Below are 17,369 nucleotides of genomic sequence, written 5' to 3'. Positions count from 1 at the left end.
GACTGGAAATGGGAAAGCTGTTTGGACATCTCTGTACAAACCTGTACATGGGCAAAGATCTGTACACACCACCAGCATCATAATTACCACCATCATAAATGTCATTGTTGTCATCATACATACCATATTTTCATTGGCTGACAGTCTGAAGATGGTGAACTACCATCTGAAGAAGATATCAGCTTTTTCAGTGGGGGTGCATCCTAGAGAGATAATAGGGATTGAATTATCTGCATGCTTGTGGAAGTAGCCCTTGGCAGTTAGAATTGGAGCACACTCCACAGTTCAGAAGTGTATGCTTCACTTGTGTAAACTGGATCAATCAAAGAAGAGGAAGTTTCCATCTTCAGGGCTGCAAATCCAGAACCAGTAAGGGTTATTACATTCAGTGGTATTTCCTAGTATGCGAAGAAATTGCATTCAGTGCCAACCTTAAGAACTGAGTCATCTTTGATGGTCCTAAGTTCTGTATTCTACCACTTATCTCTTCCCTCTCACTCCAACTCTTCCTCCTGAGCATCACTGCTACCCAGTTTAGGATAACCATGTTTCAAAAGAGAAAGTTTGTCTCGTCATTTCCAGCTGTAATGGAACAAGTGATCCATTTAGCATTAACAATATGGCAACTTTGGGCTGAAAGATTGTTGACCTGTATTATATTATGCTATTTAATACATATACAACAGATTTTTAATATAGTGAAACACTTTCAGGGCTGATGCATCAAAGCACTGTCCCTTCCGAAGACAGAGAAACACAACTGCTGGGAGTTCCTGAAAGTGTTTCACTATAAGGAGATTCTGTTATATACGTATTAACTGGCACAATCCCTCAAGCAGTGAAAAAATCCAGGGGTAGGTTTTGGTTTCCTTTGAAGGAGAGAGCATTGGAGATTTAAGGTGTCTTTGTAGTATTTTCTCTCTTATATATGTGGAGCATAAGTGGCCTCCACTTAGTGGATGGATTGCTAGGTATAAAAGTGCATGCTCTTTGCCTCAGACAACATGCACTCTCATACCCAGCAATGCACCTACTACCTTTGATTCCTAGAGAGCGGCCCTTGACCCCACAAGATGACTCAATCCATCAGCTAAACCTTTCTGTTTCTGCCCTGACTCTCTTTCTGCCCAGATGCTGAAACTCCGAGTCACACAAATGCATCTTGAGAGCTTCCTCCCTGCCCCCAAAGTTAAATTGCAGCCATGCTGGAGGGAGGGCTATGGTGCCTTTGGTAGCTTTCCTCCCAGGGCTAATCGCAGATTTAGGGAGATGATTTTGTTGGGACTGCAGGATAGTGGGAAGGGGTTAAATGAATAGCCCCTCCCCATGCACTGTAGTCCCAATCCTGCTAATCATTGCCCACTGCTGCTTTTAATTAGGGATGCGCATGAACTGAGGTCAGCAACACTATGCTGACCACACAAATGTTGCCCATGCATGTGTATATGCTATATGCATCCGGGAGCCATGCACGTGTTCTTGGGACAAGCATCGCTACAGCAGAAAGCTGCATGTGGCAATGGAGAGCAGGTAAGGACCTGCTCTCCTCCTTTTTAAAGATCCCGCTCGTGACTTCCCCCTCGGTGCTGCCGAACTGGTTTGGCTCGGAACCGTGTCAGTGGCTGACATGGTTCGTGGCTTCTGACTTTTAATAAAGTGGGTGGGGGAATGCTCCAAAGACACCTGATGTGGTGCCATGTCTGGTTTGACCCTTAGATTCTGTTTTAGTAATTGTAATCAACTTCAGTGCAGCAGTAACCCATAGTAAACTGGAACATAATCACTTGCACAGCAGAGCAGTTTTCAATGTTTTATTAATCCTTCAGTCACTTGCAGAAAGAGCTGACAATTTGCCTTTCTTAGATTTGAAGAATAAGAGAGGTGTACTGGTGGCTTGAGTGCTTATTTAATTTCTCTGGGTCTTTCTTTCTTAAATGCAAAGGTGACTCCAAAACTATAACATTTCTCAATAAAACCAAAATAAAACAATCAATCAACATAATAAATGCTTACTGTATCAGCAATTAAACAGCATGCAGCCTTCAGGTTCTGAGAAAGCTTGATCGTTGTTGGGTTGTTGTTTTTTTAAAGTATTACAGAGCTTTCTAAAACTCAGTAAAAGGTTACAGTTATGTACTTTGCCAGAAAGAGCATTCCTAAGTCATGGGTCCACCACAGAGAGGTCCCTTCTCCATCCTGTAGAATGTAAGGCAGAGGCTTTAGGAATATAGGAAACTGCCTTATACCAAGCCAGATCATTGCTCCATCTAGCTCATACAGACTGACAGTGATTCTCCAAGGTTTCAGGCAGGAGTTTTCCCTAGCCATATCTGGAGATGCCATGGATTGGAACTGGGACCTACTGCATGCAAAGCAGATGTTCTGCCACTAAGCAATGGCCCCATCCCGTACAATGTTGAGTGAGAGATGTAAAAATGTACTGTTTTCAAGCCTCAAGCTGGTAATTGGTGATGTGTATACCAACTTTCAATGTTGTAGGGGAGCTACCTTAGCAATTGACACTCCTGGGGCCGGTGTCAGGAAATTGGGGAGCTGCCTGAGGGGACCTGGTGCCCCAAGAAGGAACAACGACCAATCCTCAAGACTTCTGTGCCCCATAACTGTTGTGTGGTGGAGCAACTCTACCCAAGTACTACTACTACTACTACTTTTTAAACTACTTTTCAACAAAAGTTCTCAAAGCAGTTTACATTGAAAAAATAAAGATGATTCCCAGTCCCCAAGGGACTCACAATAAAAAAAGAAACAATGGCTTTATTGGCATGTAGCACAGAACCAAAGGTCCAATGGATCTGTGGTTCCAGTTCCCGCCCCTCCCCCATGCTTGCCTGTCTGTATTTGAATGAAAAGGACAGGAGCCAAACTGCAGTCAGGTAGACTGCAGAGAAGAGGGGGAACTGGCTGTGCAGGCTTCCTTCTAGCATGAAGGACAGCCCTGACAGCCAAGCACTGTTGGAGAGAGGGAGGAGCTTCCTCCCTCTACTCCAGTTTCAGCCAGCACAGCCTGCTGTTCCACATTCAGACATACAGGATGCAGCAGGAAACCTCAGATACAAGCAGCGAAACTCACCGTAATCTGAGGTTTCAAACTGGAGTTTGGCAAGGGAAACTTTGGGTCACTTTTCTGACGGGACTAGAGTTTCACGCATTCACATGTACAGGTTTGTCAACCTCTGGCTCCTTCACCTCCGGTTTCCTGTTACATGTGAATGTGGCCATAAGGTAGATAGCCACCAATAACAGCCACTGGAAGGATGCTGTGCTGGGGTTAGATAGGGCCAGTTGCTCTCTCCTTGCTTAATATAAGAGAATCACTATGTAAAAAAGATGACTTTCTGCTCAGTTAGGAGTGGGCCCAGGAAGTGTTGTTCATTAAGGGCCCCCTGAAACCTGGAGCTGGCCTTGGGCACTCCAACTGACTATGTAAATTTCAAGCAAGGGTCTCGTAATAACTAGTAAATACAGACTGCAATCTGCAAACATCAATATATTCCTGTGCCACTGTTACTGTGGCACTATTGTGCCCTTCCTCCTCAATCCACTGTTGTGTAGAGATTGTGAAGGAGAAACCCCACACCGCTCTTTTTTTGTATTCGAATTTGTATTTTTGTATTTTGTATTTGTGGACTGGTTGGAATGCTAGCTGCTAGTGTGAGAGAAACATCTGTTTTCAGAGGACTTCTTTAGTAAGCAGGCTGCTTTAGACTATTGGTGCATGAGCTTTCCATCTTTGTAGAAATATTTTAACAACCTTGATACCATTCTCTAAGTCAATCAGGTCTGGTGTACGCATGCAGCAGAATGAAGTGAGAATGAGGTAACAGAGTTATGAAGTGGTAGAATGGAATGTTCTGATTGAGGAGGGGAAATCACATTTTGGAATGTTCCCCTATGTAAGCAAACTCCCCAGAGGTAGAAATTCAGCAGATAGGGTGTGGACTGTGCTCTGAAAATATACCCTGACGTGTTAACTTAAAAAGAAAATAAAAGTTTACTTAGAGGAGCATTCAAATAGTGTATCCCTTACCTGCAGTCTGAAGTGGATCTGCAAATTTTATCATCTCAGGATTCTACCATTTCATTCTCCTACATGTCTGTACTAGGCCTTAGTGAGAGCCGGTCATCTTCATGCACATTTTTAAACTACAGCTGATGGATGAGGAGGTTTGAAGTTTAAACAGCCACTCTCCCACTTCTCAGCTGCTACATAGGGAACTTCTTGCCTCTTTGGTGAGTAACCTAGCCCCATATTTGGGGTTAGGTTAAGCACTCCAATATAGCAGTTTCACCATTAATGGAACCCTCCAGCAATCAGAATGTCTTGAATTATATGTGTACCAAAATTTATTTTTCAAATTGACATTGAAGTACAGTAACATTTTGGAGGCACACTTCATGTTTCCCATTTCAAGGGAATGAAACATGAAGTGTAACACCCACCCCCGGAAATGTTACAGAACTTCCATGTCAATTAGAAAAATGAAGGCTCATTTGCAGATCATAATCAGGTTGTTTTGAATCATATACATATCAAAATCAAGATTTCTAGATTGTAAAGAAATGCCCTAACAATGTTAAGACTCCTATGAATGAGTGAGTGGAACAGTCCTGTTTCTTTATATAAATATTTAAAATGTATGATTTGATGGGAGCAAAGGGTTTTTTTTGTGTGTTTTTAAAAAACACCCAGGATGTTCTGCCATTTCATGGGAACACATGTCCATGGATGGATGCTGATTCAAAGTGTGAGGCAGGGCAATTGCTGAATATGTATAAGTGGACACACACACCCCGCCACACACACACTTAGTTGTAGATGTATTTTAAAAGATTTATTGATAAAGTTCTTCCAAACCAAATAGTTACATATAGTGGCTCAATCTTTGTACAGGGACTGGAGTCTGGACTGTGGATTACCACACTCTTGCAAGCTGTTTGTGACAGGTAAGCTGCCATTCTGATTACCCTCTTAGGTGACATATTCTCTTTCGGAGGGGAAGCATTTTCCCCATTATTATTTTTTAAAATCCATTGTGTTTTCCCTTCCTAAAGGGATCTGGTCTGGGTTGTTTCCTTCTGACTGTGGTCAGTGGAATGTTCCCAGCCAGCACTGTCTTCTTGGCTTTATCCACCTGGGCTAGGTTACTTAGAAGCAGAGCAGCTGTGGCTATTAACCCCAGCAAAGCCAGCTGATCCTTCTTCTGTAATGGAATGGAATAGAGTCAGTGCTGGAAATAGCCTGTAAGAGCTCCTGTTCAGCCTGGATCATTCTTCAGCAGATGGAATCTGGCCTCCAATAGCAACTATGTAGCTGCTGTTGGACATCAGAAAATAGAAGCTTTCATTGCTTAAAGAATGTGAAAACAAAAAATCCTGAAAACACTTGGCTAGTTTCTGCTAAATGCTTAGTAATTAGAAGAAGTTTGCATTAGCCCATTAGTAGCACAGTTGTTATTGGACTACACTTACATCTTCCACCCCGACAGCAGAAAGAACACTCTGTCGGCTTAATGGCCCTCAGTTTTCATGGCATGTGCATAGATGGAAAAAAATACCAGCACAGAGGTGTCATGTCAAGTTTCTGAGGGAAAGGCAAAATATTTAAGAGAGAGCGAGAGCATGAGAGAACGAGAGAGAGAGATTTTCTTCTCACATCTGGAATGGAGGGGGTGCATTCACATACTAGCCAAATTTACCCCAAAGTCCCTGTGAGCTGTTGGGGAGCAATTCACACACAATTCAGTTTTTTATTATGCATTAGAGTGTAACCCAAACAATATCCAGGGTAAAAAAACTTTTTGTGTCATTTTTTGTGGGGGGGGCAACTCCGAACCTGCAGCAAAGCATCTCAGTAAACCCACGGTAAAACCTGCTGTCTGGGAAAGTTCCAAAGACCTCTTTGATATATTCTAGATTAAATTCTTCAGCACATTACCTTTTAAGAGCATTACTTTTTATACCTTCACAACAGCCAGCTATATAGGCATATACCAAATATGGTATAAAGCTCAGAGCAGGTCCACCTTCCTCCCTTCCCTAAAGGATGACCCTGGTGGGGATTAGACTGCTAGAAATGTACATCAGCACCTGATCTTTACACGTCTGCGTCTGATCTTTGCAATCAATACTGGCTGACATGTGGAGCAAGGAAGCACTAGTTCAGCAAGAGGAAGAGGCTGTGCAGCCCTCAGGGACACATTTTTTTGAGTGGAACAGAGGGCCTCCTGGGAAAGGGGAGGTCATCAGAAATTGCCCCTTCCTGGGACGTGCTGTTAGCCTGCTCCTCTCACTGCACCAGTGTTCCCTTGCTCTGTATGTCAGCCATCATGTGGACACAGTTGTCGGAAGTGAAACATTTTTAATCCTACAAATGTCCTATCCCAGTGCCTTAGTCCTTATATGCCTGACATTTTTAATTGGGGTGGGAGGAGCTCCAGATTTTGAAGAAGTGCCCTCCCACTTTAAATCATCATCATTATCATCATCATCATCATAAAAAATAAAAAAAAGTGAACCACAATGAATCTAAATGATCCAGTATGCTCCCGATTTACAAAACATATTCAAATTGCAAACCTGATATGCTGAGATTGGTGAGACTGGACATCATGACCAATCTCAGCATATTGGAACCTAGACAGGAATTAGAGGGTCATGGAGGGATCGGGGCAAGAATGCTCTCCTGGGATTACAGATGGTATTCAAAAGGGAACCTCAGATGCTGCTTTTATGTGAACGTTTTTGAGAATTATTTGTGAAAAGCAGTATATAAATTATAGTGATAGTCTCAATAGTAATCCTCAGTTGTTGTTGCTGCTTGCTTAATTTAAAAAAATGAATTTAGAAACCACAGCCTTTGTTCCAGCTTTCGCTAGTGATTACAGCTTATAATTTGTTCTGCATTTTTAAAGAGCAGACCTTCCACTCCAAATAAAAGGGGTAGGGGGTGGGATTGCTAGCATCTGTCTCAACTAAAACGCAAAAGTCATAATAGGGCAACAGTCTTTGAAAGAAAGAGAGGGCCATGCTGTTCTCTGAATATAGATATTTTTAATGACCAAATGCTGCAGATCATAGTAATTATACATTTATTTATGAGAAAAGCATCATTGTTTTTGTCTCAACTAATTGAGGATAGTGTCTGTCACCTAAAATTTCAGTGTTTGTGTAAAATAAATGCTACGTCTTGACATTTTCCTGCTATTTATCCTGGGCAATTCCCCACCACCCCCACCCAGAGGAACTGAAAAATAAACCCCACTATTTGTGCATGAATGACTGTTGCACTGAACATCCTGTAGACATTTAGTGTAAGCAGGTATCAGATATTAAGACATGTGTTTAAAAATATAATTTTATGACAAATCACAAAAGTGGCTTCTTGTTTCTGTTCAGCATCTGTTTTCTTATTGATATGCACACATGAAAAAAAAAGGAATTAACTATAAAGGATGTTTGTGTCTGTGTGACACCTCTTAAAATATTTTTTTTAGACTGGTGGGAACAGAAGCAAAGTATTTATTTCAAACTGGAAGTGGTTTTGAATTTCTGAACCAACCCTCAGTTTTGCAATTTGAATATATTTTGTAAATCAGGAGAATTCTGGGTCATTTTAGTTCCCTTTGGGGACAGGTGAAGGCAGAGGCCCATTGTGCAGGTGTGGTAATCTCCACGCAGAAGCTCATTGTGCAGGTGCGTCGGCCTCCAAAATGGCCACTGCGCCGAGGGGAAAAGCTGACGAGCTGAATTATGGTTGAATTATGGCAAAAGGGAGGCCAGTGGGGGTAGGAGGAACCTCTGCGGACCTCCCCTTGCCACCTCAAACAGCTCCCCCAGAGGCAGTAAGTGTAATAAAAATAATTAATTTTTAAAAATTGTGAACCCCCAGGGGGGTTCAGTCTGTGGTCGGATCGAACAGGGTGTGGTTCGGTTTGACCCTGAACAATCGAACCATACCAGTTCGACGTCGAACACATTTGACATAGAACCTGTTCGCGCATCTCTAATATGTGCATCTGCTATACGCATATAATGTGCATCTGTTATTCACTGAACTAGTGTTCAGATTATGGAGGAAAAGTAAGGGGAGTCTATTGAAATTTGCAAGCTCCCATGCCTGCCTTTTCCTAATTTAACCAAATCACGCCCCTTGTCACCATCTAAAAACAGTACCTAAGAAGGCTGTCACAAAAGATAAGAGGGATTGGTTCCCCTCTGCCCCATAATTTGAGCACTGCATTGAATGACTCACTCTACATGTGCCTGTGCCTGTCTACCATCAGATCAAAGCTTGGGCACTTGTGGAATGAATGGTCCATGTGTGGCAGCCTGAAAGCAGCTAACTAAGGAGTCAGACTAGCATTAGAAACTTTATAGTACCAAGTGCAATCCTATTGGTCCATGGACTCATCTGACCACTGCTGAGCTGGTGGCTACTTTGCCCTTCTTGCCATCTGCAGTGGTAGTGCTGAAGTGTAAAGCAAACTGGCAACTCCCTTCTCTAGAAGCTCCCATAGCCCAGGCTTGAGAGTATTAGTGCCGTTCAATATGGCATGATCACAGGACTACAGTGGTTCTTACCATCTGTGTACTAGAAGACAGGCTGTGAAACTGCAAAAACCAGTGACCTGCTTTATTTGCTTTCCTTGTTTTCTGTTTACAATGCAAACACAGCTGTTATCTCGTATTCTAGACAAGGTAGGGCCTAGCCAGTCATCTAGGGCTCCTCTTGCAACATGGTTTGTCCTGGCATTTCCCTGAGCATGTTGCCATCCTACTCCTTGCACACCTGAACAATTGCCCACATCTCAGGATAATACTGGTACTTCTTCTTCACAAGACCAAGGAGAAGCAGTCATATCCCTGTTTGCAAGAACATTCACAATCTTGATATCCTGCCTGGTGTGAGAAGCAAAATGCAGAAAAATATCCAGGACAAGGTGGAGTTGATATGAATGAGGGAGCACCTTGGTGCACATGGCTGTTATCTGTGCAGGTCCACCTTCACATACAAATAGCAAAAAGTGGGGAGAGGAAGGCTGATGTCCAGGTGAACAAAGAGCATGCACAGTAAGTGCACAGCATGTACTGTACTCTGGGAGAGGAGTGATTTTCATCAATCTCTCTCCAAAGCCCTTCCCTCCAAAGTCCACTGTGACTCCCTAAAATACGCATTTCCACATTGTAAATCACATTTCCATATTGAAAATATGTATCTTCATACTGTATTATTGATAATGTGTATTGTTTTAATTATATTGTAAGTAGCTTTGAGATCATCTGTACTTTTGTATTTTAATCATGCATTGCTTTAATTATATTGCAAACTGCTATGAGATTATTTTAATGAAGAGCAGTATATAAATTGAACAATAAATAAATATTTTCATGTAATATTGTATCCAGGGACATATTGTAAGGGAGCACAGTGGGCTTTAGAGGGAAAGGGAGACTGACCAAAATCTCTTCCACAGTGTGTGCTGTGTGTTTGCTGTGCATGCACTTCGTTCATCTGGATATCAGCATTATGGGCCAGGGATGTGAGCCCAGATATGAGCTCAGACATGAAGAACACAACAATAGTCCGATGTCCCACATGATGTCCCAACTATAGACACACACACGCACACACCATGTCCTTTAATGGCCATTTGTGCAGCACTGTGAGCACACCAGCATTTCCTGTAGTAAAGGATGAAGGAGAGATGCACATCTCTGAACATGCAATGAACGTGTGCTAAGGAGCCCCAAGTAACTGTAACTCCCCCACTCGGTGTTCCTGAATATTTAGAGACAGATGTCTCTCTCTTGCAACAAATAATGGAATGCCTGCAGTGCTGTGCAAAGTGTGAATTGGCCTGTGGCCTGGCTCTGAGTAGCATTTCAGACACGAAGGCTGCTCTGCACTTTTTCATGGATCTCAGCATGCATGGTTTGAAAAGCATCAGTGTACTTTGGTTTCCTTTCTTCTTCAGGTGTGGTGTAAGGTTTGTGCACTGCTGCAGCAGGTGGGTAGAGCAACCTAAGCAAAAGGCTGAAGTTCAAATGGGAATTGCCTTTAGTCGGCACATGTGGCGAAGTGTGTGTGGCAGAAAAACCAGTGAAAGAGGCCATATGCCATGTGCTCCAGCTGTCCCAATTTGCCAGGGACAGTCTCTATTAAATCACTATCCCTGTTTTGTCCAATTTTTAACTTTTGATGATGCCTTATTAAAATGTTATGCATGGTGTGGAGAAAGTGGATGGAGAGAGTCCCCCCCCCATTATAGTACTAGAACTCAGAATCATTAATGAAACTAATTGACAGAGGATTCAGAACAGACAAAAGAAAGTACTTCCTAATACAATGCATAATTAATGTAAGGAATTTGCTGCCACAAGATGTGGTGCTGGGTGCTGGTTCAGATGGTTTTAAAGGGGGATTAGAGAAATTCACGAAGGAGAATATCAATATCAATAGCTATTAGTCATGATGAGTGTATAGCAGTGTGCCACTGAATACCAGTTGCTGGGGCGAAAGAGCGGGAGTTCTAGGCTGAGCCAGGGTCTCAGGAATGACACAGATCTCAGACAGCTCCAAGGAAAAAGGGGTTGTTGTTAACTACACCTGGTTTCGCACTCTGTACATACTCAGAGGAAAAGAGGCAAAGTCACATCATAGACAAACTGAATTGGTTCTTGGAGATGGTGACCATGTAGGATCTGGGCGCGCAAACAGAGATAGAGAGAGACACACTCAGAAAGTTCAATGGGCTTTATTATAAAAAGTTGCTCATCAGGACAAAATAAAAACATGTTTCCGATTCAAAGTGTAGTATAATGTGCCTAACTAACATATGTGTGTGCAATCAGTAATTACAGCTATCTAACAATCTAACAAATCCTAAATAAAACATTTAGAGAGAAGCAGAGAAAGAAGAAGGAGGAAGGGGGGGCTTAGGAAGGGGGGGCAGTGATTAGTAGGATGGAGGGAAGAGGGATCCAAGGCTTGTGAAGGCAGAATATTACCCGGATCAGAGGCTTGAGAACGGTGGAGCTTTCAGCTGAAGGAGAGGAGCTTTTGGCTGGAGACAGGAGCTTTTAGATCAAGCATGCAGTTTGCTCAGAGCACGGCAGAGAGTTAGAGCACCATGGCTGGGGAAGTCTTGACTTCTCACTTCGCAGCAGAAGTCACAAACAGTCCTTTCTCCCATGGAAAGAGTTCCTCCCGCGGCTTGGGCAGCAAACCCTTGGATTGCTCGTGAGCAGATCTTGCTTGTAGGCACAAGATTGCTTGTAGGCAAAAGACTGCTTGTAGGCAAGAGACTGCCACTTCTCTGTCCAGTAAGCTATTCTGTATAGTTGTATCTTCCTTTGATCTCCCATCATCTTTCCTGGGTCCCAAAAGGTGACAACTTGCTGTTACCTTCTGGATAATGTCTTTTTAATTATTCAGGCAGTCCAGGGAGATCTTAATCCCATCTTCTGTTAGCTGCTATCTTGAGGAGGGGACATTGCCCAAGGCAAATCTGCCTCTCTGAGCTGCAAATGGGCATCTTCTCTTGTCTGCAGGTTTGGGCCTGGTGCCAGAAGGTGTTAGTAAAAGGACTAAATCTACAGGTGTTCTCCTAGGGTGGAATTTCTATAGACAGCCACTGAGTAATCCCCTTTGGGCATAGCAGAGCAATCATTGACAAAGATTAACATAGACTTCTTGCAGCAGGAAAGGGGAGATCAGCCCCTGGCCTCTTCCACAGACATTATCTGATAGTGAGTTACATTTTAGCATATTGATTAGCTCAGGCCTAGCCCTTGTGTTTCGAGTGCCCATTTCACAATACAATGCTGGATTGCCTCCTCCTTCACAGAGCAGTACATGAGGCAGGCAAGAGACCTGGGTGTCAGTTCAGGCATTTACTTGAACTCTTATAAAATGGAGTCAGACACAGGCCTGAATTCCATATAATTCTGGGTTGGTGTCTCTGGGTCTAATGTTGTGGGGGGGGGGCATCTCCAACAGGGTCAGGACCCTGGATGACTCTAAGCAGGAGTGCTGAGTCTAAAAGCATAAGATACATGTTGCTCCAGCAGATGTTTGGGCTGATTTTTATAGCTGCTGCAAGGTAGAATGGATTGGCCCCACCCCTACCCTGGGAAAGGTACTGCTTTTTAAAAATAGGATTTGCCCAACTTTTCGAGAACTGACTTCGATGGCTCTGAAGACCTAAACTTGGGTTGGCAGGTCCTGAATGGACTCCGCCATGTTAGATAACAAAGGCAGGTCTGTGTCCTTGAGTAGTGGTGGGGTGCTGGGTCCCCTGGTGTGGGGAGTCTTGATGGAACAGTTTCATCCACATTCTAGGTCGTAGTGTCTTCCCACCCTGTCTCATTCCCTGAACTGCTCTCTTGCCCCCAACTGGGGGGTCCCAGATCTGGGGTAATGGCACGACCTGCTTTTGGATTTCCTGGAGGCATCTAGTTGATCATTGTGTTTGCTAGACTTGTTGGACCTTTGATTGGATACAGTGGGGCCCTTCTTAAGTTTTTAGTATGAGTAGCTAGCATGCTAATTTTTCAAAGATCTGGTGTCTCTCCAAGATCTCTAGGAATTAAAATTTTGACTGGGGAGTTGGGTGGATGTTTCTTGTCTCTAATCCACATGTATGACCCCCAAGGTGCCATGCAGTGTACCATCTCCCATTTAACATGTTGGGGAGTCCTACTTTTGAATTGTTGTTAACAAGTTTTAGGTTTCTAAAATGGTGCCAGACAGGCTTTTGCAATCTGAACAAACAGAGCGGAGAGTGGACAGAGCAGAACCTTTAGCAGTAATAGTGCGGGGGAGGAGAGCTGGTCCTGCGGTAGCAAGCATCAGTTGTCCCCTTTGCTAATTAGGGTCTGCCCTAGTTTGCATTTGGATGACTACTTGTGAGCACTGTTTGCTGCAAGATATTCCCCCTAGAGAATGTGGCCTAAGCTCAGTGATAGAGTATATACTTCCATGCAAAAGATCCCAGGTTTACTCCCTGGCGTCCCCAGATAGACCTGGGAGAGACTCCTGCCTGAATCTTGGAGAGCCACTTCCAGTGAGCATAGACAATTCTGAGCTAGATGGTCTGACTCAGTATAAAAAAGCTTCCTATGTCCCTGTGTTCTAAGGCAATCAGGTAGTGGTCCTTATAGGGTGATATATCCCTCTTTTCATCTGTGAAATGATGGAAGGTATAATACTCTAAATGCATCCATCTTTGCAGTTGTGTGGGGTCTTCATACTCTCTTGGCTGCTTGCAACCAACTTCTCCCTAAATTCATCTCCACCGTAATCAGTCCCACTATGCCACCTGTTACCAAGGTCCACTTTGTGAAAATTGAACAATTATATGTATGTACCTACAAAATAGCAATTTGGACCCAAATTACCCAGGCTTTAACTGTTGCCAAAGAAACCTTGTAAAGCACCTGCTTTATGCTTCTCCTTGATTGTTAGAACAAACAGTGCAGTTAATAAGTGTTGATGGCTGCAAACTGAGACCACCAAAAAAGTTGGTTTCAGAATCACTGCCTTAGGGCGCCTCTCAGCGGTGCAGTAATGGATGCCATAAAAACAGTATTGTCATTAATAAGCATTTGCAGAGAGCGGAAGGGCAGTGTCACAGCAGGCTAAAACACTTATTGTTAGCTGTCAGTGAAAAGTCGTTAATTTTCATTTGGAAGCCACTGACTTGGGTTCATGTGTGTGACAGTAATTTGGATATGTGGGATATACAAAGTGAGAAAAGGATATTTTTAATCAGGAAAAAAAATTAAAGATTTACTTCTAAATTTCATATTCCAGCTGTATACAGGTCTCACTCTGATGTCTCCATTAATCAAATTCCAGAAGGTACTTTAATTGTGGCTTTCCCCAACTAGCACAAGGCCAACTTCCTTCCTTCCTTCCTTCCTATTACATGTATTTATTTTTATCTCACCCTTCCTCCAAGGACCCGCGGGGAGCATACATGGTGGTTTCTTCTTCCCTTCCCTTTTATCCTCACAGCAAATCTGTGAGGTAGGCTTGGCTGAAGGGTGTTAGTGGCCTAGGGTCATCCGGTGAACTTCATGGGTGACTACAGACTCCAGCTATGGTCTAACCAGTTCTAGCCCAATACTATAACCACTATACCACACTAGCTCTCTTCTTCCATCACCTTCTCTGATGCTATGCCAGATTTATGAAGTTTATCATTCAAATCAGGTCCTTTTGGGTACCTGCTGTGTGATCACTCGCTTGGAATGCCAGTAAACATTTGGCAGATTCTAAGTCAAACTTTAGTCCTGTTGGAGTTCACGTTGAATTTAGATGGAATGATTATTTACTTTCCTTTGTACAGACACAACAGTATTTGTATTCCTGTTTATAGCCCTCTGTCAATATGTTCTGCAGTTTATTCTTACAAAGAGCTAATGAAGTGGTAAACCTGTCTGGATCATACCACTTCAGATTGCAGGCAAGGGCACACAACTGAAAATTCTTCCATACATACAGGTTGAATATCCCTTCTCCAGACATCCGAAATCTAGAATGCTCCAAAATCTTGAAACCACTGCGGCATGTGCCGCAACAAAACAAAAAACAAAACACCTCAGCTCACCCGCTTGCAGATTCCCAATTTTGCTGCTTTTAAACATGCAGTCAAAACTTACTTATTTCAGAAGGCTGTTAGTGACAGGAATTTTGTCTGTAATTCTTTCTAGTTGCAGCTCTGTTTTTATTGTGAAGATTTTTAATGTTTTTGATGTTCTTGCTTTGGCGCTAGAGGGAAAAGGGAAAGCCCCCCTCCTCCACTCCCTGCCTCAGTTTGGTGCCTGCTCTGTTGGACCTAAAAAAATAAAATACAGTAACCTTTCGTGTTTAGACTTGGATCCCATGCCCAAGATATCTCATTATGCAAATATTCCAAAATCCAAAATCCAAAATCCAGAACACTTCTGGTCCTACGCAGTCCGGATAAGGGATACTCAACCTGTATTCCCTGCACATAAACTTTAATTAATTTATTATTATTATTATTATTATTATTATTATTATTATTATTATTATTATTATCATCCTGCATGATATGCAGCGCTGGCACCACATCACTTTGCCCCAGGTCTGTGGCAGACTCGTAAGGCAGCCCTGATGATGCTCTTAAGGATAAGTAGTTGTGCAAGCAGCACTACTGCAGTTATTCTCATTCGCCTCCTTCCGAATAACTCTTGTAGCACTGCTTGCTCATCTGCTCATTCTGAACAGTGTTGGGGCTGCCTTAGAAGTCCTCAGCAGCTATGGGACGGAGTACTGTGCGTCATATTGGTCATTATTATTATACTGGCACAGTAGTACCAGTGTAGTTGAGATGAGGAGTTGTTTCAACATTATTACTACAATAACTAACTTTTTCAAATGGGGAGATTTCCATTCCAGAAAGCAATAATGTCTTGATAAAAGAACGCACCTTGAGAATCAAAGTTTGTGTCTTCTTATCCAGAGTGTTTGCTTGTGGAAGCTCATTATTACACTGCTATACATCTGAGCAGAAACAACTTAGAACAACTGCTATGAACCGATAAATCCATGTATTATTAATTTGCACCTAAGTAATAACTCACTGTGTTATTGAACAACAAAAATAACAAAAGGCCGCTATGTGGGCTGCATTAAAAGAAGCATCTAAAACAAGACACAGGAGATTCCACAGTACTGCCCATTGGTTAGCGCTTACATTAAATAGATAACTACATCAAGTTTCAGTGTCCATGTGCTGGCAAACTAGAAGATCCAAAGGAAAGCATGAAAGCTATTGAATGATTTGAACTGCCAGGAATATGGAGCAAGCAGAATTGGGTATTTTTAGCCGAGATTAAAGAAAATTAAGTGGGAGAGACATAATTGTGACCCACATATTATAAATAGGGCTGTCAACTATTTAAGAACTTAATCTTAATTAATTGTATGAGTCTTTGTCTTTAATTGATTAATTAATAAATGTGCACATGAATATAAGTAATAGTACTGAAGCAAAAAACGTTCATTTTTCATTTTCAGATAATGCACATATTTGTAACAGCAGACCTCATCTTAAGAAGAGGCATCCTTTCCTTTGTTTGAAAGGGGAACGTCTCTCCTAAAATGATACTTGACTTCTACAATTTGTATAATAACTTGTATGGAAATATGTATTTTTAAAAATCTTCTGCCTGATTAAATGACCCTTTTTAGTCACTAAAAAGGAGTTTTATTCAATTATTCTGACCTAAGGATAAAGACATACATTTCTGGTCATATTGTTGACATTCCCAACATGCATTTTTGTACCAAAAAGAACAGCATATGTTTATCTCAGAATCTGCCCCACTTTTAATATTAATTTTAATGTGGAAGGTGAAGTGATTCTAGATGTATAGTAGTAGGCTCATCTTCTTTAGAAGTTTTCATACAGAGGCTGGATGGCTGTCTGTCAGGGAAGCTGGCAATTTTATGTTCTTAGCCAGGGCTGCATAATTTTGGCATTCCTGCAGCTGTTGGGCTGCTTGATAATTAATTCTTGATTATTAGATACTGTAACTGAGCATTATGGGAGTTGTAGTCCAAAAACAGCCAGAGGGCCGAAGTTGTGCAGCCCTGTGCTAAGCAATGGGGTTGGATAAGAAGACTTTCAAAGTCCAGAAAAGGACTTTGAGCATGAAAAGCTCTGAAATTCTATTATTTTTGTCAAATCTAGTGGCAGCAAAAAGAGCAACCTTCGAAGTCTATACGATATGTAAACACAACCAACTCTCTCTCTCTCTTGCTGTTTGCTGGTAGTATGTTATGTTTCTAAGATTTCTTTCTTTTCAATAAAAATATATTGCCTAGCATCCTAATGAAGTGCCAGTGCAATGGGAGAAACACTGGTGCTTCTGAAATTTTTTCAAACAAAGCTCCAGTACAGCTCTATTGCTCTGTGCCACCTGAAAATATGTCCCTGAGAGTCAAACAGCCCTTGGGAACATATTTTTGGGTACACGGAGGCTTCCAGGGGAAAGGGAGGTTGTTGAAATTCCACACATGCATGCAGGGGTGTAACTATTATAGGGCAAGGGGAGACAGTTGTTTGGGGGCCCACTGCCTTGCCCCCCCCAGAGGCAAGTCACATGACTGACTCCCCGAGCCATGCACCCGCCCGGTCTTCCTTCAGTTGTATTCATCCTCCGAAATTGATGTGAGTGTTAAGACCTGGAGCTTCCAGAACAGCATGTCTTTCTCTAGTACCATTAAATGACTTGCATCGTTCACAATGTGTGTGTATGTATATGTATATATATATGTATATGTATATGTATATGTGTATATGTGTATATGTGTA

General features: G+C 42.3%; 1 protein-coding gene across 2 annotated transcripts in view; it reads left to right on the top strand.

Annotated features, from left to right (window-relative positions):
• The first annotated feature begins 203 nt into the window (after positions 1-203).
• The window catches only part of CXXC4 (CXXC finger protein 4), a 110,462-nt gene continuing 93,296 nt past the window's right edge, over positions 204-17,369 (top strand). For both annotated transcript variants that reach the window (XM_053256076.1, XM_053256074.1), the window contains exons 1-2: positions 204-369; positions 4,913-4,965. The gene's annotated coding sequence lies outside the window, so the exon portion shown is untranslated. The remainder of the gene's footprint in view (positions 370-4,912; positions 4,966-17,369) is intronic.

This window comes from Hemicordylus capensis, chromosome 5 (assembly GCF_027244095.1).
Source record: "Hemicordylus capensis ecotype Gifberg chromosome 5, rHemCap1.1.pri, whole genome shotgun sequence".
Taxonomy (NCBI): domain Eukaryota; kingdom Metazoa; phylum Chordata; class Lepidosauria; order Squamata; family Cordylidae; genus Hemicordylus; species Hemicordylus capensis.
Note: the sequence above shows the minus strand (reverse complement) of the source record. Positions and strands in the feature narration are given on the sequence as shown.